Source organism: Felis catus, chromosome E2, assembly GCF_018350175.1.
Source record: "Felis catus isolate Fca126 chromosome E2, F.catus_Fca126_mat1.0, whole genome shotgun sequence".
Lineage (NCBI taxonomy): Eukaryota > Metazoa > Chordata > Mammalia > Carnivora > Felidae > Felis > Felis catus.
Window position 1 is genome coordinate 53,356,052 of NC_058382.1, and position 20,601 is coordinate 53,376,652.

The window sequence follows — 20,601 nt, forward strand, 5'->3', positions numbered from 1 at the left end:
CTGATGCATGAAGACTCCTCTTAGGCTTCTGAATCCCTGGGTTTTGATGAATAAACAAATATCAAAGTAGGTCAGATGACTTTGAGTTCCCTCCAAGCCTGAGTCTTGAAGGGCAGTGACCAGTTGATTCATTACTGTGATTACTAAGTGTTAGGTCTGCACTTATTGAAAGCTTGTTGGATATCAGGCTTTGTGGTAGTTGGGTGGATAAAGGATAAAATCCTGTGACTCATCCACATATCATCCCATATGCCTGTCTATCCATCCATCTATCCATCCATCAGTTTCTCCATCTTTCTGTCCATTTACCCATCCATCCATGCATCCATCCATGCATGCATCTATCCATCCATCTATCCATCCATCCATCCATCCATCCACCTGTTTATCCATCTTTCTGTCCATTTATCCATGCATCCATGCATCCTTGCATCCATCCATCCATCCATCCATCCATCCATCCACCCATCCATTTTTGTATACAGATCCATAATTTTTAGTAGTCCCAGGGCACATGTGAAAGTACAATGAGGCAACACTACCTTTTTGAACTTCTTCGCACTACCTTCTGGGCACAAACATATCTTTGCCAATTAGACATAACAAGAACACCAACCTCGTAGAATATATGTGGAACAGCCTATTGGTGACAAAGAACCTATGTTACTTTTCTACTGCTTTAAGAAAGGAACTTGAGAATCTGAACAGAAAAGCAAACTCGTTGCGGATATGCCCCCCACTCCCAGCACTCAGTACACTTTGTGGTTTTGTTTCCCAGAAGTGAAGATCTCGTGGAGTATTATTATTTTTTTTCCCCTCACTGGTATCTCCAGATCTCTAGGAGACTCTACTACATATGGAATGCACTGTGATTATTCGGTTTCAGCTGAGGGAGAATAAAATTCCTCCTCGCATCTTCATCGAGTTTCTACCAGGCTTCATGGCGACAGAACACCTCACAGACAGAAGCCCATGTCAAGAAACTCATTCTTCCTGGTCTCCCTGTCGTTCTGTGAGAACCAACCAATCTGAATGGACTCGAATAGCCTCTCGAAAGTTTAAAGGTGTGTCCGGGGCAGTCCAGTTTAGGGACCAAAGAGCTCTTCCGGAAACAGTGAGTGTGCCATACGATGAATGCTCCCCTCATTCCGCACTGTGCTGATCTCCAGCTCTTAGAAATAAAAATCTAGGGGCGCCTGTGGCTCACTCGGTTAAGCATAGGACTCTTGGTTTGGGATCAGGTCATGACCTCGTGGTTTGTGAGTTCGAGCTCCCACATCGGGCTTGGCACTGTTAGCACAGAGCCTTGTTGGGATTCCTCTCCCTCTCTCTGTCTGCCTCTTTCTCTCTAAATCAATAAAGAAATAAATAAACTTACAAAAAAAAAAAAGAAACGAATCTAACTGAACCTAATACCTACAAATACAGTGATATATTCTCACGGCAAGTGCCCTTTTGGCAAAACTCCTGTCTGTATAGATTTTGCCCCAGTTCCTATGTTAGGTACTCAGAAGTGGGGAAGAGAAAGGCTTTCTGAAGCAACGAAAAGGCAGGAGGAGAGATACGGGGATAAATACGGCTGGGACTTCCAACTGTGCTCATGTTTGCATCTTATAGGAACAGAGAATAGAGACACCGTGATGGGGGTGAGGAAGCAACACCTGGGGTGAGGGCACTGTGCTTTCAAGTTCGCTGGTATGACGTTATGTGGCCATCTAACCTTATGTAGCTTAACGACATAATTGCAATGACAGTATATTCAGAGACAAGGCTTTTCTCAGTCTTGAAAGGAGGAAGTACTTACACCTTGTCTTGGCAAACGCTTGAGGACAGGATGTTTGCGGGAGCCATCTTGGCTCTCCAGGCTCCTCCGTAAGATGTCAGAGCCGTCTGAGGACCACAGAACTGCCCTCCCAGATGTCTACACATGTGTCTGTATTTTTTTCCAAAGCTCTTTCCACTGCAAAGCATGTGGCAGTGGGCCACACAGTGCCTGGTACCTGGCAGCCACAAGTCACACATGGTCTTCCTTCCATCTTGGGAGCCCTCGGGAGGTGTTGATATACTTGCTGGAGTATCGTCTCTGTGGCACCAAGACTTGGATTCAATAAAACCATCCACCAACATGTATTTTATCCTTACAGCTAATCACTGTTTTGCACATGGCTTTGGGATTCGCGCTGGGAGAGGAAAAGTCTTGACCAAGCCATGATGGCGCTGGCGGGCAAGCCCAGGACCCGATCCTGGCTCTCCTGAGGACATCGCCTCTCTTCCTTATCCTGGTGGAGACCTGGTTTCCTTAGACATGAGCCGGGCTCCCCACGACTCTGGGAGGCCCCGTTACTCTCAAGATCTGTGAGGAGCCTGCCATCTACACTCATTCAACAGACACGGCTTTAGCTATTATTACTAATCCTCAGCTTACGGAGAGAATTCATAGAAATGTGTGACTTGGCTTGTTTTGCTTCTGAGAACCGGAGGTTAATGCTCGTTCTTTGGAGGAAGTTCTGTGGCTGAGAAAGAGAGAGAAAGAAAATCATATACCAAAGTGACCTTTTCCCCCAACTGTTGTGCCGCGCACAAAACTAATTAGCCGGGTTCTAATTGGGTTGAAGTCTGAGAGTAACGGGAAAAGTCACTCTGTGAGGACGACAGAGACCGCAGGCTTCCCTGTTTATCCTGTCTCGATGACTTCTGTATTAAATTTGTTCAGTTTTCTGGTCCCAAGCTGGTTTTCTTTTCTTTTCTTTTTTTTCTTTCTTTTTTTTTTTTTTTCAGATGGGATGGCTTGGCTGTTCCTTCCCGGCCTCCAAGCCAGCAACCAGGAAATTGGGAGGGGCCCCGGGGATGGCAAGGGGGACCACAGCTTGGGTTCTCCCTTGACGCACCCGTCCTGGCTTAAATCACAGGTCCCCGGTAGGTCAACCGTGCCGGGCCACCTGCCAAGGAGGTGGGCGCAGCAGCGCCTGGGAAAGAAGGAAGTAGGTGAGGCAGAAGGCTGGGCACGGAGGGGCTGCGGGGGCGGGCTGCGGGGCCAGGAGCCTGGGCTCGGAGACCAGCATGTGGCGAGCACCCTCCCACACCAGGAGCCAGATGACTGAGCACTGCGGGGGCAGGGCGCAGAGTGTGGGGAGCCGGGCGCAGGCTTGGGAAACAAAACCCACCTCCCCACTGCCTCCCCTGATGGGAAGCCAGGGTCAGCGGAGGGGTCTGGTGGAGGGCATGGAGACTGCCAAACCACTTGGCTTTGGGATGATTGGCCTTGAGGTCTAACCTAAGCCTTGTGAAATCCCGAGAGAGTGACCCCAGGTCTTCAACTTCTGGGGCAGACTTCAGATGATGTCTGACTATAAGAAAAGGAAGGAATGATCGAGAGCAGTTATTTTCCTTTCCCATACTCCCGGCGCATGGTTTATCGGGCGCCGCGTAAGAGGCCACTCGCGTCTCCATAACGCGCCCCCCCCCCCGCCCTAAGGAGCGGATGCCCCCCACACTGTGAATACTTCTTCGACAGCTTGTCATCGACTATCTGCCTTCTTCATATACTTGTGAGCTCTTTGAGGGCAGGGGTGGGGTCTTATCTTCGTATCTCCAGATGCCCTGTGGTAGCGAATGCTTTGCTTCCTGAACAAAGGGATGGATGGATAAAAAGTCCGTGACTCTGGAAATTAGATATTGCTGTGAATATGAGTGCGTTTCTTGGGTGGCCCCTCGGGCTGGAGGGAATGTCTTTGTCTCAGGACCCACCGAGGTCAGTCGGCTTCTGCTCTGGCCTTGAACACGCTTGTAGAATCGTAGCCTGTTTATGATTTCACAGCAGAGTTAAAACCAGCCTCACATGCTCCCTACCCCCTAAATGACAGGAGACTTGGATGTCTTATGTTAATGAATTATGTGTTCCTGGATCATTTTCTTTCTTTCTTTCTTATCTCATAGCGCCAAAGAATGTTCTTTCTGTTTTTGACTTTACCAGAAGCCATCCTTCTACGTGTACAAAACTGCTAAGTTTCTAAGTAAAGGAAAGCACCGTGATTCTCTCGGTACGCTGCCTACCGTCTGGAGAAGCTGCAATGAAACACAGCTTCCACATGCAGTGAAACCACATCCGCTCCATGCAGAACCTGCTGCCGTTTCAACCTTTCCCTCACCTGAGTCTACCCCCCGCCCCCCCAGCATCCCTGGGGTCCAAGGTCAAAGTCTTCTGGCTTTGAAAAGGTTACTGAAAGGTTACTGAAAAAATTTTTATTTCTCTTAAAAAAAAGCAGTTCTCCTTCCCCAAAGCATTTCCCCCCGACACTCCAATGAGAAGAAGGAGGTAGACTTTGAGACAACCAGCCTGTAGTTATTGCATGTGGCACCAGAAAGGAATGGCTAACAGCAGCAGCAGCAGCAACTGAGAAATCGGGCGGCTGCCTGCTTGCTTTTCCGTCCCCCACGTGCCTCAGTCTCCAAGTGTGGGGTCCCACGTGCCTCTGTTGTCACCATCCGTGTGCGTTCACCACCTTCCTAAAAACGTTACTGAGCTATAATTCAGGCTCTGCCCAATTCAACCACGTAAAATGTATAGTTGAGTGCTTTAATTTTTTAACGTTTATTCATTTATTTTGAGAGAGAGAGCGCGTGAGCGTGAGTGGGGGAGGGGCAGAAAAAGAGGGAGAGAGAGAGAGAGATTCGCAAACAGGCTCTGCTCTGTCAGCGCAGAGCTCGACGCGGGGCTCGGACTCATGAGCCGGGAGATCGTGACCTGAGCTGAAATCAGGAGTGCGAGGCTTAACCGACCGAGCTGCCCGGGCGCCCTGTGCAGGTCAGTGTTTTTAAAATACCTTCACAAGATCAGGCAACCATCACCACTGTCTACTTCTAGGGCATTTGCATCACCTCCGCAAAAAACCCAGACCCGCGAGCATTCGTTTTCCATTTCCCCATCTCCCTGGCCCCAGCAACCGGACTACTCTCTGTCCCTATCGATTTGCCAATTCTGGACCACTCACATAAATGGAATTACACAAAATGTGGTCCTCTTAGCATAATGTTTCCAAAGTTCATCCACACGGTAGCATGTATCTGTACTTCATTCCTTTCGGTGGCTGAGTGATAGTCCATTGTACGAATGCACGACATTTGGTTAATCCATTCACCTGTTGACGGACAGTGGGGTTGTTTCCACCTTTGGCCGTTATGAACAAGGCTGCTATGCACAGACGTGTATTTTCATTTCTCTTGGGTATATAACTAAGAGCGGAATTGCTGGGTCATCTGATCACACTGTGTTTCATTGTTTGAGAAATTACCTATTTTCCGTCTTCTTTACCCAGGACCACACAATGGCCTCTTGAGCTTTCTCCTTGCCCCTTAGTGTTCCCCCCTCCCCCCGGTCAGGTCTCCCCATCACAGCAGTAGGGAGCAAAGTCTCTCATCCAACAGATACTTCTAGAGCTTGCATGGTGAACAAGAAGGACAAGATAGGATCTAGTAAGGTGGCATTAAGGCATACGTTACTCACTGCTTGAAGAGTTCATTACTCCTGAATACAAGCACAGCTCCTGAAGGTCTAGAAGGGCCACAAGGGTCTCTGCTCCTTTATCCCTCTTGTTGAGTCTTGTCTAGTCACTCAGGCCTTCCCTGGACACTGGCTCTTTCCTGACTGAGCCTTTGCATGCATCATTTATTTTGTTTCCTCTGCCTCAGTTAGAACATGCTACCCTTGGGGTGCCTGGGTGGCTCAGTCAGCTAAGCGTCTTGCTCCTGATTTCAGCTCAGGTCATGATCTCATAATTTGTGGGTTCAAGCCCTGCATTGGGCTCTATGCTGACAGCATGGAGCCTGCTTGGGATTCTCCATATCCCTCTCTCTCTGCCCCTCCCCTCCCCAAATAAGTCAATAAGTGAAGAAGAAGAAGAAGAAGAAGAAGAAGAAGAAGAAGAAGAAGAAGAAGAAGAAGAAGAAGAAGAAGAAGAAAGCACTTACCACGCTTCACAAGCTGGCCAAATGAATGAACACATAAGTTGAATTTAGTCTATTCACTTGCTTAAGACCACACAGCTGGTTAATGGCAGAATCCCCACCGGTTTTCATATCAAAGATTTTATTTGTTTCTTTTATTTATTTATTTATTATTTTTTTAATGTGTATTTTTGAGAGAGAGAATCCAAAGCGGCTGCAGGTTCCAGACTCCGAGCTGTTGGTATACAACCCGACACGGGGCTTGAACTCACGAACCGCGAGATCACGACCTGAGCCGAAGTCAGACGCTTAACCGACTGAACCACCCAGGTGCCCCTATGTGTTTGTTTTTAGTCTCTCCTTCTAGATGGCCACCTAATATATTAACCTGTGGGGCAGACCTTCTTCTATCTCTATATCTTCTCAACCTCAGCACTATTGACATCTGGGGTTAGATACTTCTTTCTGGGGGAGGCTATCCTGTGAGCTGAGGGATATTTAGGCATCCCTGGCCTTTACCCAGTGGTGCCAGTAGCAATTCATCCTCCGATTTCTTTAGTTGTGACAACCAAAATTATCTGCAGACATTACCTAAACCCCTTGGTGGGTGCGGGGCAAAACTGGCCATTTGAAAACCACTGCCCTATAGCTATTGTCTTGTTCAGTGAATGGGGGTGCTGAGAACAGCCAACAGCAGTTTGCAATCCCCGCTCATTCAATAGTTTGACCTGATTCCTCTTTACTAAGGCAGGAAGTGAGACCTCTATGAATTTAGAAGCCATTTTAACAACAACATTGGAAAAATGGGAACCCAAAGTAGTTTGTGATACATCTGTACTTTACGAGAATAGTAGGTTTAGCAGGTATTGCATTATTCCAAAAACTTAGTCAATACCAACTTCATGGGATTCCCAACCACGTGACATCAGGCAGGCGGTATGATTGATCTTGCCGCTTATGGACCCATTTCCATCTTGCCCCTTATGGTATTTTTCTGGGCTGCTTGGCTCCTCTTCTCCAAAGATCAGAACTTCAGAGTAGACACGGCAGCAGGAGGGGAAACAGATGATCAGAGAAGAAAATCCTCTGACAAAGGGGGTTCATTGGCAAGGGCTTCCCATTAGTTGCCCTTCCTACATCTTTAGTCTTAGGACTGCGTCTGGGAAGCAGGAATGAAGGCAACTGCTTCTACCCATTGCCTTTCCCATCCGGGATGCTCTTCAGCATCTGCACGGCCGTTCAAACTTGGCAGGGTGCAACCCGAGGCCCCATTAGCAAACCCTGTGAAAATACCAGTCATCTTAGCTGGTGATGTCCAAATACAAGATTCATCTTTTTTCCCTGCGGCAGAATCAATAAATTTGCATGATGCATATTAAATGTTTAATTAAAGCCCAATGCTAAAGCATTTTCAGGAAGTTATAAAAACCCTTTGGAGGAGGTCTGACAGCCCAAGGTGTTTGTGAGTTTACCAGGAATGCCTCCATCCATCAGATACCAGTTTTCATCTTTGTTCTGTTTCTTTCTGGTACCCGGGTCGTTGTGTAGCTAGTACCCCTGCTGGTCACGATTTGATGATGCTCAGACGACTTCTAAGATTACAGACATTGAAGCCATTGCGGGCATCACCACAAAATTCCCTCCAGCCAGAACCTGAAAGGTGTCTACCCCTTCGGCCCTCTCTCCCGTGGGAAGGGAGCCGGGCCCACAAGCGCAGAACCCGTGTTGAAGCAACACAATGATCCCAAGAGCAATTTGAAGTTTAAGGGGATAAGGGCTCAGAGACAGAGATTTGCTCTTTTGGCCCTAATGGCCAATAAGATTTCCTGGGGCCTCAGAGCTGGGTGTGTTCTGAGCCAGGATTCTCTGCTCACCTCCAGGTGCTGTCACGCTGCAGGATGAACACTTACAGAGCGGCTGTGTTAACTGCACCCTCACTTCGTGTGGATTGATGGAGTTCATATCAGAATGTCCCCTTGCCGTTGGAACTGCCTCTTGCCGATTCCTTATCCCCCCCAAAACAGGAACTCTTCACTTCCTTGATGGTTTTTCCCATTTGCTCACTCGTTCATGCATTCATCCGCTCATTTATTCCACGAAAGTCTATTTAGAACCTTTTATATATGGTGCACTGTATTTGTCCCAGAAGTTGACCCGGGTCAATCATCTATTGAATGAATCATTCTTCTACCTGATTTACATACACCGTCTTCTCAAATCTCCACGAGTCCTTCGAAAGTAGAGGGTTTTCTTTAGCTGGAAGCAGAAGGGGAAGTTGGGAGATTCAAAGAACAAGAAGGATTTGATCTGATGTCACTGGCTTGAAGATGTAAGGGGCATATGACAAGGAATGTGGGTGTTCTCCAAGAGCTGAGTGGCCCCCACCTGACAGCCAGCCAGGAAATGGGGTCTTGAATCCTACAGTTCCAGAGAAATTAATCGTGCCCACAATCTGAATGAACTTGAAAACAGTTTCTTCCCCAAGGTCTCCAGGGAGGAGCTCAGCCTAGCTGGTACCTTGATTTTGGTCTTGTAGAAGCCTCTCCACACAGAACCCGGCTGAGCCCACTTGGACTTGTGACCTGCAGAACTGTGATATAATAGGTGCACAGTGTTTTAAGCTAAGTTCATGGTGTTTGTGATGTAGCAGTTGAAATCTACTATTGCTCTAAGAGACTTACTTTATTCTCATGGTGAGCCAGTAAGCTGCATATTATTCCCTTTTGGTTATATAGGTCAAGGAACTGAAATACAGAGAAGGTAAGATACCTGTTCAAGGCCATACAGCTTGTCAGGTTGGTAGAGAAAGATTCCTACCAAGGTCTTCTGACTACAATTCTGAAGTCTTTTTACCTGTGCACGTGGTCTCTGCCTGGTGGGCCTCAGAAATCCCCCTGGTGGGTGCCACCGTGGTCACTCTTCTAACGCTCTGGCTCTGTGGATGAAGAGGGCACAGCGGCTGTCCCACGGAGAACCCCAGGGTGAGTGAGCAGCCCCTTGGGCCCAACGCGAGAAGAGCCCGCTGCAGCACCCAGGCACGGGGCCACAGAGAGGAGGGGAGGGGCACCAGAGTGGAGGCATCGTCGTAGGAGACAACACGGAGAAGGCAGAACATCAGGATGTTGGGAGCTTCTAGTTTTCCGTCTTCCTTCATGGTCAGAGTTGCACCCCCAAAGAGCCAAAGTGACACATTCCCCTTGCATTTTCAGGAGACTGACCAATGCTCCACACCGTCCTCTGGTGGCTGTCGTGCAGTGGGGTCACACATCCCCATCGGCCGCCTCCACCTGGCCGCCCTCCTCCCTGGTCTGTCCTTGGGGTCAGAGGCCACACGTCAGAGGACTTTCCCGTGATGCTGATGGCCCCATTGCTTGCCAGACCCTCACCTTTTGGAGGCAGATCTCACTGTGTTTTGGAGAAAGATTATGCTAAAGAAAAGTGACCAGGATTCAAAAGTCTGACTTCTCTTGCATTTTGATAACTCATATTTATTGCTTCTTTGTCTGATTAGGAGAAGGTTTTGTTCATTAGAGAAACTGTGGAGATACAACATAAGTGAAGATTTTAGCATTAATAACCACTGTTTGTAAACAGAAAACAGTGATTGTTCACAGTGTTTTCCTTGAAGTTATTTTTTTGTACCGAGTATACAGACATAGGTACACAGGGGTGCCTGGGTGGCTCAGTCAGCTAAGCGTCTGACCTCGGGTCAGGTCATGGCTTTGCGGTTTGTGAGTTCGAGCCCCATGTCAGGCTCTGGGCTGACAGCTCAGAGCCTGGAGTCTGCTTCGGATTCTGTGTCTCCCTCTCTCTCCGCCCCTCCCCCACTCGTGCTCTATCTCTGTTTCTCAAAAATAATAAAAAACAAATATTAAAAGATTTTTGAAAAACACAAAAATACATACACAGATATACAGATCTGTAACTAAAGGATATTTTTAACAAAACTGGGATCAGATTGAATCTGCCTTTTTGTATCTAACTTTTCAGTTCATAATGTACCATCCACACTTTCCCAGATCACGGAGCACAGCTTTGTTGGCCACATAACATTTAATCACGTGATTGTAAAAAATTTGGCTATTTTGCTCATTTGGGACCTTAACACCCCTTCTAATTTTTCAGTAATGTCCATATTGCTTTGATCGCTATCCTTGGACATCACTGCTGAATATCTGATAACTTACCTAAGATAAATATCAAGAAACTGAGGTCACTAGGCTGTGGTGCTGAATTTTATGTATCACCTTCAGTGGGCTATTATGGGGTGTCCGGATGAAACACGATTTCCGGGTATGCCTTGGAGACGTTTCCGGATGAGGTTAGCATTTGAATCGGTGGGTTCAGTACAGCAGCGGATGGTCCTCCCCAGTGTGGGTCAGCACCATCTAACCCATGGAGGGTCTGAACAGAACGGAAGGCAGAGAAAGGAGGGATTCCTCTACCTCTTTTATTTATTTATTTATTTATTTATTTATTTATTTATTTATTTATTTATTTATTTTTCTGTCTCATGACCGGGGCTGGGACAGCCCATCTCATCTTCTGTCCTCAGACTGGGACTTAAACAATCAGCAACCTGGCTTCTTGGGCGTTCGGACTCAGACTGAATTATGTCACCAGTTTTCCTGTGTCTCCAGCCTGCCTCAGAGGTCAGACAGAGGGACTTCCCAGCCTCCGTAATCGTATGACCAATTCCTTATGTTAAGTCTTCTTTCAGAAGATATATGTGGATACACATATATCTAGTCACTGATATATATGTATATATATACACGCAAGATTATCTAATAGAATATATAGAGGATATAGAGACAGGATATATAGGACATGATATGTATTTATATAGCGTGTGTGTATATATGTGTGTGTATATATTTACATCCATATATCTACGTATCTATATATCTAAATCTATATCTATATCCATCTCCTATCTGTTCTGTTTCTCTGGTGAATGCTGACTCACACACAGGCCGAAAGGTATAAATATTTTAGGGCTCTGATAGGACAATGTATTTTCTTGAAAAGTTGTATCCGTCTTTCTAAACTCTTGCTAATGTAATGGGTCACACAGTCTTTCAAAATCGACGGCAGCATCTCTCCTGACCAACGCTCCAACAGCCTGCCCTGATAATCCCCTGACAAGGGAGATTATCTTGTCCCAAACAACCCTGCTCCCCACTTCAGTGGCATCCCTCAAATGTCTCCAAGCAGCAAAAGGAAACTAGGCAATCAACTGTTTATGTATCTACACCTGCTTATCTGTAAGGACCCCCCCATATGCATGCACACCTAGTTGCACATACATGTATTATATTAGGTGAAGGTCAAATGCCACGTAATGTCTACTTCCAAAGAAAAAAATAAAGGGTAGTTTTTTTTTTATAGAGATATGTTTAAATTTTTAAATACTAACTATTTGTCCATAAGCTCCTAATCCTGATTCACAGAACGACAGTTTCCTTTAGTTGCACGTCTTTGGTGAAGTATAGTGAAAGAAAACAAAATGCACTTGGGAGATACTGCACATTGGATTGTCTGAGACTCTGTGGTGTGTATTCTTTGCTTTTAAGCCACAAGAGGTATTCTTTTCTACATTTCTTTTTTTTTTTTAATGTTTTTTAATGTTTTTTTTTAATTTTTTAATTTTTTAATTTTTTAATTTTTTTTTAACATTTATTTATTTTTGAGACAGAGAGAGACAGAGCATGAACAGGGGAGGGTCAGAGAGAGAGGGAGACACAGAATCTGAAACAGGCTCCAGGCTCTGAGCAGTCAGCACAGAGCCCGACGCGGGGCTTGAACTCACGGACCATGAGATCATGCCCTGAGCCGAAGTCGGACGCCTAACTGACTGAGCCACCCAGGCGCCCCTGATGTTTATTTTTGAGACACACACACACACACACACACACACACACACACACACAGTGTGAGTGGGGGAGGGACAGAGAGAGGGAGACACAGAATCCAAAGCAGGCTCCAGGCTCTGAGCTGTTGGCACGGAGCCTGATACGGGGCTCGAAGTCGTGAACCGCGAGATCATGACAGGAGCCAAAGTTGGACGCTCGAACCTGTGAGATGTGAGATCGTGACCTGAGCCGAAGTCGGCCGCTTAACCGACTGAGCCACCCAGGCGCCCGTCTTTTCTACCTTCCTATGCACAAAGAAATCAGCGTCAGTGTTCAGAAACTTGCCAAGGAACTGCACGCAGCACAGAGAGATGTGAACCTGAGTCTATATGCACCATCACCAAGGTGGTCCTGCCCCCAGGCCTCCGGGGCAGCTCCACAAGCGGATGCCTGCCGCAGTCAGCCACCTGGATGGTGCACTGTGCTAATGGCTCCCGCTCCTTGCTGCCCCCCAATCCCACGTCTGCTTCCCGGGGCTCTGCTCCCGGACGCTTATCGGCCTCCGCGTATAGGGGTCTGCACACCGAGACATTGACTGCTGAGGCCAGCAGCTCCGGCACGGCCCAGGGGAGCAGGGTGGGGCTCAGAGTGGCTTCCGTGTCTCCCTCTTCAGTCTTCAGGTTCCCCAGGGGCAATTTCAATGTGTCTTGCTGAGCAGAACCTCTCCAGGGACTGACACCTGCCCACAGAGGTTTACAGCTGGGCCTACGCGTGACCGCGAGTGAGTCACAAGCGAAAAATGGAGACATCTCTCCTGGCGGCTGGGCTCTGGGTCCCCTGACCACATTTATGTTTTTATACATGTGTTGGGATGATTCAGCGGAAATTTCTGGTCAAACGGATCACCATAGCAACTTTCAATAGACATCCAGCATGCAAATTAGAGAGTGCAAACGGGCCACTTTCTCAATGGCCCCAAACCATCCCCGTCTGAACCCTCCAAGGTTGGAGTAGGAGGCATTTTGAAGGTTTCAAGCAGAATCCGTTTGAATGCAGGTCGGCCCCTGGCTGGGTTAGCTGGCACCTTCGGATGCTAAAATGAGAAGAACAAAGTCCTCTGGGTGGTCTCTGTAGTCTGATTTCTCTCGCAGGGGCGCCATCCTTCGCGCAGCGGGGCGAGGTATTCACATCTTCTCCGTGTGGTTCGTAAGCCTCAGGATCTTGGCCAGATTGTGAAAACTCTCTGAGCTTCAGGGTTTTCATGTATAAAATGGGGATAAGAATGCTTGCTGAATAGAGATATGATGTGCCTGATACAGTGATTAGAAACTGCTTTGCATATGGTAGTCTCTCGGTAAATGGCAGTTACTGGTAATATCTTCTCCGGACCTTCTGAAGTCTGTTTTCTTTCTTTAGACCTCCATCTTTAATTCAATGCCGGTTACGTGAAAAATGCGTGTTGATATCTAAGAATACAAGTGGCAACACGACAATTCTCCTCAAAGAGCTCCAGGACTGGGGCGCCTGGGTGGCGCAGTCAGTTGAGCGTCTGACTTCAGCTCAGGTCACGATCTTGCGGTTCGTGAGTTCAAGCCCCGCGTCAGGCTCTGGGCTGATGGCTCAGAGCCTGGGGCCTGCTTCCGATTCTGTGTCTCCTTCTCTCTCTGACCCTCCCCCCTTCATGCTCTGTCTCTCTCTGTCTCAAAAATAAATAAACGTTAAAAAAAATTTTTTTTAAAGAGCTCCAGGACTTGTGGAGAAGATGGTAAGAGGGGTTATAGGTGTTAGACAAGGGTGGAATGAACCAGGTTCAAATTAATCCGGATGGAGCTTTATCATTTAAAAAAAAAAAAAAAAAACTTACGCTACACAGATTTCAACTTACAAAGCCAATGACGCGTTAGAGAACAGAAGGTTATTTTACTGACACTGTGCACTGTGTCAGATAGGAATGTCTTTCGCGACAAGCAACAGAATAACCAACTAACTGTGGCTTAAACAAATAAGGGTTAACATACCCTTCCCCCCTTCCCTCTGGAGGTAGTTGTTTCTTAAATTAGTTTGGTGGCTTAAAAATGTCAATGTCGGGGCGCCTGGGTGGTGCAGTCGGTTGAGCGTCCGACTTCAGCCAGGTCACGATCTCGCGGTCCGTGAGTTCGAGCCCCGCGTCGGGCTCTGGGCTGATGGCTCAGAGCCTGGAGCCTGTTTCTGATTCTGTGTCTCCCTCTCTCTCTGCCCCTCCCCCATTCATGCTCTGTCTCTCTCTGTCCCAAAAACAAATAAACGTTGAAAAAAAAAATTAAAAAAAAATGTCAATGTCAGCACCTCTGCAAATCTCTGGTGTTCTCCTTGTTTCTGTTACCTCATCTTACCAGGATAGCTGCTGAAGTTCCAGCCATCATGTCTGCATTCCAAGATGGGAAAAAAATAAGAAGAAAAATTGATGGTACCATTGAAATACTTTTATTGGTGAGAACGGAGTCACATGGCCATTCTTAGATGCAAGAGGATCTAGGAAAGTGAATTTTTTTTTTTAGCTTTACCAACTTCTATAGTAGACACAGATAAGGGCAAGTAAGTTAAGACAGTCAATTATATTTGACAGTTTCCCCTTAGATTAATTTATTTTAGGACTACCCACTCAAGTATGACTTGATTTTGCACAATTGTAATTCCAAAATTTGGTGCCACTCACTCTGCCACTAAGTTTGAGTTGAAATGTGAGTGGGTTCCTTTTGGGTGCCTCTTAGAAGTCCCAGAAGATAATCTTCTGTTTTCCTTCAAAAATCACACAGAAAATAGGAGCTGTGGATCAGCGACGGTCTCATAAGCTCTCAGGTGCCTTGGCACTGGGGTAGATGGTGCAGAGAAATAAAAAACTGTACACAATCCCCAAATTCAGACCCAGAGGACTCCTCGTCTAGCTGCAGAGGCTACCGTTACACCAACCAAACAAGAACGCGTGTATTGGTTGATTGCAAGATGAATTTTAAATTGTCTTCATCCATCTTTCCCATGCTTTGAGGGCCTGATGAGGAAGTAGACTCTGGCTGCCATCTTGATTTGACTGACGACCCCAAGGAAGGAGCGTGCATGTAAGTCAAAGTCACAGGGTAAGAAAAGAGCTTCGGTCCGGTGCTGGATTCTTGGTCCAGTGCTCTGCCTTTTTGCACAGCTTGACTCCAGTTCAGGGGTCTAGAGTGAGTTAAGGGGGCTCGGGGGAGAGGAGCAAGGTCTGATGAGGCGCTTACCTCCCCAGCTTAGTCTCTCCCAGGAAAAGGATAAAGGTCAATCATGTTCTTCTCTGTGAGCCCTGACTGGGTCCAAGGGGAGGAGCAGAAAATGACAAAGGAGGCTCCACTCCACGTGGACCTTGGGACACCTCGGAGAAACACATCCGCTGTGAGTCTGCTGGGTCCACAAACCTGTATCACTTGGGTCGTAGCAGGAAGGAGCGGACCGGGTTGATGCCAAGGGGGTTTTCATAAAGGGAATGTTCGCAGGGCACAGGGGCCCGGGGCAAAGGACGTCCTTACAGGAATGTGTAGTTTCCTGGGAGGCTGCTGGGAGGCGTAAGGAAAGGGAGTGTTTCCAAGCTCAGAGAGAAAGCGAGATGAGAGACAGGTTGTGGGGACAGTGCAGAGGTGAGCGGTGACCTTCAGTCAAGGGGCACAAGTGGCCCGCAGTGATCACACAGGGAGGAGGGGGAGGCAGGCCTCTCCCCCCGTCTCATCTCCCCCCAGGGGCACTCATAGCCTGACCCAGTGCAAGCCAGGGGGCACAACGAGTCCATTCATGTGTCTGTGTAGATCCCCCCACCCCCCACCTGGAGCACCGAGCTGAGCGGAGAAAGGTGGAGAATGGATCTGGAGCGGGGAGGGGTGAGGCCACAACCAAAAGACACTCAACACAAAACTGAACGAGGGATAATTTTAACAGCATAAAGGACCGGGGGGGAGGCAGGGGGGAGTGTTAGGATCCTCTTCCTCACACTCCCCCCCCACCCCCCCACCCCGGTCCTTTATGCTGTTAAAATTATCCCCACCACGGAATGTTCCAGAAGCTTCCATGGAGCGCTTGAAGATGGGGCTGATGCATAGGACAAATCCCCTGTCCCACGGTGAGCTCTGCTTTTGTCCTCAGCGCCCCGCTGCCCACCTGTCTTCACAACCCTGCTGGTGCTCCATATTTCACGACAGAGCGTGAGAAATACCCTCAGGTGTGCTTCCTCCTAAAAATCCTCCAGAGAGTTCCACTTGGGTGATGAAGACTCAGTGACAGTTCTGTCATTGTATCTTTTTCATCGATAAATGATATGATCTAAATTTCAAGGACATACCTGTCCTTAAGGGACTTGGGTGGAACGAAAGGGGGGAGGTGGTATTTGTACCTTGTCTTTAAGGTCGTCCGCATCCGAAATGGTAGATGGTATGAGAAGCCACGAGATTTGCCGTCAGTAGATACTTAAAACAAATGGCTGCTCGAAGGCATTTATACGAATCGATTCTATATGGATATATTATGTGTCCACTCATTTAGTGATGGGTTGGCTCCGTTGAGCAGTCAACTCAGGCAAAACAGAGGCTACGGTGGCCACATCTACTGGTTAAGTTGTTTCTTTTAAGATAACAATGAAAAGTGATACTAGAAGATTCTGTGCCATTCGCCCCAGCCGCTCCTACCCTGAGGACAAGGTGTTGTTTCTGGCGGCTGAAGACATGTGGCGCTGGGAGTGGTCCCCTTACTCTGGTGCCACTTGAGGCCCTGCTTTTCCGAAGATCACTAACCATTCTCACACCAGGTTTCAGGTTTGGCAAGAGGCACCTAAAAATGTTCTCCAGGTGTAGTGTTTTAGAAAAAAGAAAACAAACATAAAACACAACACCCAGGCTTCAAGGAAGATCAGCCTTGCCTCTCCCAACCTGCTTTTCACAGACATAAAGAGGGTGGGACATGGCCGAGGATTCTCTGGGAGCAGGCGTTGTCTCTGGCGTGAGATGTGGGCCACCAGATAGCATCATCTGAGACATTACCATGGCGGCGGGGAGCTTCCTGGGGTGTTCACATGGGGCCCAATAGACACACGGGAACAAGTCAAGTCATTTTGACCAATCAGGTTTCAATCCTCCCTCCTTGGTAGCACCGTGCTGAGAGAGGGAGACAGAGACAGAAACAGAGAAACAAAGAGATGACGAGATCAGACAGGAAAAGACAGAGACACAGACAGACAGAGGCAGACAGACAGTGAGACCAGTTTATGAGGGGTCATTTTCAGATTGGGACACACCAGCAAATTGAGAGAGGACATGTTATAGGAACTAGTTCCTTCCTTCTACAGACATTCACTGAGTGTTTTGTGTCAGACACATGCTTCATGCCGGTGCCTGCCCCCCAGGAGGTTTCAGGGCGGATGGACAGACAGACAAGCAAACCTGGGATCACAACGAGGAGTAACGTGGCCTGTGATGGACAGACGCACGGGATGCCCCAGGACTGGCACCAAGCTGCATCGCAGGCACGACTACACGGGCTCGAGGTACAGCAAAGCAGGTGTTATCCTCTTTCTCTCCCCAAGTATTTCTGTTGACCACCATTTAAAACACGAATTAGGGGCGCTGGGTGGCGCAGTCGGTGAAGCGTCTGACTTCAGCCAGGTCACGATCTCGCGGTCCGGGAGTTCGAGCCCCGCGTCGGGCTCTGGGCTGATGGCTCGGAGCCTGGAGCCTGTTTCCGATTCTGTGTCTCCTTCTCTCTCTGCTCCTCCCCCGTTCATGCTCTGTCTCTCTCTGTCCCAAAAATAAATAAACGTTGAAAAAATAAATAAATAAAACACGAATTAAAGTCATTATTGCAGGAAGAGCTGTGCTTTCTTCGGCTTCATTGGTTCTCTTCCGGCTAGGACGGTTTCCACTTTTAATTACATATAGGGTCGTTTTTGCTGGTCTCATCTTCTTACTAAAGATGCTTATGTCTTGGAACATAGACCTTTCATGTTCCTGCTCCACATCCTAGGATGAGGCGGCCTGGTGTTGGCTGTTTTCCCAAGTTCAAACGCCAATTCATTGACCAGGCATGCAGGAAAATGCCTACTCCGTGCAGGGCGCTGGGTCCCAGAGCGGAGCTAGGCTGTGGGCCTCAAACTGACCTGGGTCTTCTGCTTCCAGAGTAAGCCACTCGGGCAGAACTATCTGGGGTTTGCTTCCGACACGGGGTAAGGTCTCAGAGAAGACGCACGGGAGCGTTTTACTGGAGACCCAGAGCTCACGCAGAAGATGAATCCCATGGTTGTCTAGCTACCCCAAAGTAAAAGTGACCGCCGTGAAAGTCTCTCGAGCTGGAACATCATATTTTGCCATTTGCACAAGTTGCCATCAGGAGCCTAAGTGCTGTTGTTGATGGCATACTAGGGAATGCCAGGGAGTCAGGGCAGGAAAGTAACATTTATCGAGTGTCCTACTATGTGCCAAGTCATGGGGTTTTACATGCATGATCAACTGTTGTCTCCTTAATTCCCGGTAATTGGTGGTGTTGCCTCTCTGAATTATGGATGGCAAAACTGATCCTGAAGGAGGTTCATTTTCTTCTTGGACATCACAGAGCAAATGAGAGCCCTATTAGAATTTATCTCTCCTTGGCTTCATGCAGACCTTGCCATTGACTTCGGCCAAAGGACCCCTAAGAAACTGCATAAGGGAAGGGGGACCCAAGCTGTCTGCACACACCAGCTGCTTTCCATGGGTTTTCAATGGACCCTCTGTTATCCTGGGGAGAATTCCAGGTATGTTTGCAACCAGATAGGTCTCAGGCTTCAACCAGGAGGGCCCGGGGTTCGTAGAAAGCGCTGAGGTTCTTTAGGACATGGGGTGGATTCCAAGAGCTAGGTGGGTGTGGCCAGAGCTGAGCTGGAGCCCAGTAAATCTTTGCTAGGCAAATGGTATTAGGACTCCTTAGAAGATTCCAGTGGTATGAGAGCAATGGGACGTATGCTTAGAACATCATTACCTCCTTCTGGACACCACTAACCCAGCCAGATAGCCTGAGAAGGAAAACAGCCTGCGTTCAGAGTAAATAGTTAACTCTTCTGGGCTGGAAGAAATGATTATTCAAAAGTTTGTCCCCGCATACAAATGCAAATGACATCCCGAGACATATGAATGCTAATTTCTCCAACGAAGTCTGTAGACAAATGCTAGTCATTAGAAACATTTCCGCGCATTTATATTAGGCCATCCTCTGAAAGACTTTTCAGACAAATATGTCATCAAGATATTCAAAACCATGTAATCTTAGCCAAAGTTTCATCTATCAACAGTACAGTTTTCATCCCTTGCAGCTGTGTGTCGATGCTTGGGGAGATTACTCAGCTGATACCGCCGAGCCGGGAGGGGCCCAAGAAGTCTTGGGGTCCAGAGAGCACTCTGGAAGGAGAGTCCGGGCTTTCGGGGCGGGCTAGGCCTTTTAGTCACGAGTGTGAGAGCCGACTCAGGTGGAGGGGTGACTTCTAACAGGTTACATACAGAAGAGGCATTCAGGGGCCATTCCTTCTGCACATCTCTCCACCAGCCCTTCACACACACGAGCTACTGGAGTGGCAGAGGAAGTGAAGGGCAGAGCAACGGGGGGCTCAAGATCCTGTCTTCACCACCTCCTGCAAGGCAAAGCCTCGGAGCTGCTGACTGCTCCCGGGGAGGCTCGGGGTAGGGGGAGAGGCTTCCGTGAAGTGACAGTATTTCCAAATATTCACTTGTAAGCTCTGTTCTCTTTCCTCCCTTTCCCTGCATTTTTCTCCATGGGAAGGGTGTGTGCTGAAGGCAGTGACCAGAGGGAGCTGTCCCTAGGACTGATTGTTTCCTGAGGGACCATTTGTGTTTGGGCCACTTTATTTACCGTGTGAATGGATGGTGGCTTTTGGCAGTGATGGAAGAACATTTTTCTTAATTAATTAATTATGTAATATAGTGAATCTATTAAATAACTTTCCCTTAATCTACTCATTCATCAACAGACACATCCATCCATCCATCCATCCATCCATCCATCCATCCATCCATCCACCTATTCATCTGTCCATCCATCCATCCATCCATCCACCCACCTATTCATCTGTGCATCCATCCATCCATCCATCCATCCATCCATCCATCCACCTATTCATCTGTCCATCCATCCATCCATCCATCCATCCATCCATCCATCCATCTATCCATCCATCTGTCCATCCATCCATCCATCCATCCATCCATCCATCCATCCATCCACCTATTCATCTGTCCATCCATCCATCCATCCACCCACCTATTTATCTGTCCATCCATCCATCCATCCATCCATCCATCCATCCATCCATCCTCTCTCCATTGGTAACAAGGTCTGAAGAACCAAAGAATATGGCACCACTATTATTCTACTTCTGTAGTTGGAGACCCAGAGCCGTAGAGAGGTTAAAAAATTGGACCAAGACGACCCAACTAATGAGGGATGGTGCTGAGACTGAGTCATCTATTCTCTGGTTCACTCTGTTTGATTCATGGACAACCATTTCTTGAATGCCTGCCTTGTCCAGGCTCCCAGCCCAGGTACAACAGGAAGGTGAGGCTATCATTGACTGACCCCTGCCCTCAAAGAGCTCACATTCTTGAGTCAGATCTGTGTGCTGGGGGCCTAGCTGTGAGTCGTGTGCCCTGAAAAGTCGTGGCCCGAATGCAATGGCAGCTGTAAGCTGGTGCAAACATCCACCAGGTGCCAGGAATGCAACTGACATTGTCAGGGGGTGACTGAGGGTCATAGATCTCACCATCCAGCT

At 47.9% G+C, this 20,601-nt stretch overlaps 1 long non-coding RNA gene across 2 annotated transcripts in view; it reads right to left on the minus strand.

The window, feature by feature from the left end:
* Nucleotides 1-20,601, minus strand: part of LOC102900985 — an 807,705-nt gene that overhangs the window by 5,186 nt on the left and 781,918 nt on the right. The window contains exons 18-19 of one of the 2 annotated variants that reach the window (XR_006590330.1): nucleotides 1,805-2,513; nucleotides 543-640 (exon numbers count right to left, since the gene is read on the minus strand). The exons of the other annotated variant lie outside the window; for it this stretch is intronic. This is a non-coding gene — a long non-coding RNA (uncharacterized LOC102900985). The remainder of the gene's footprint in view (nucleotides 1-542; nucleotides 641-1,804; nucleotides 2,514-20,601) is intronic. 2 annotated transcript variants of the gene reach the window in all.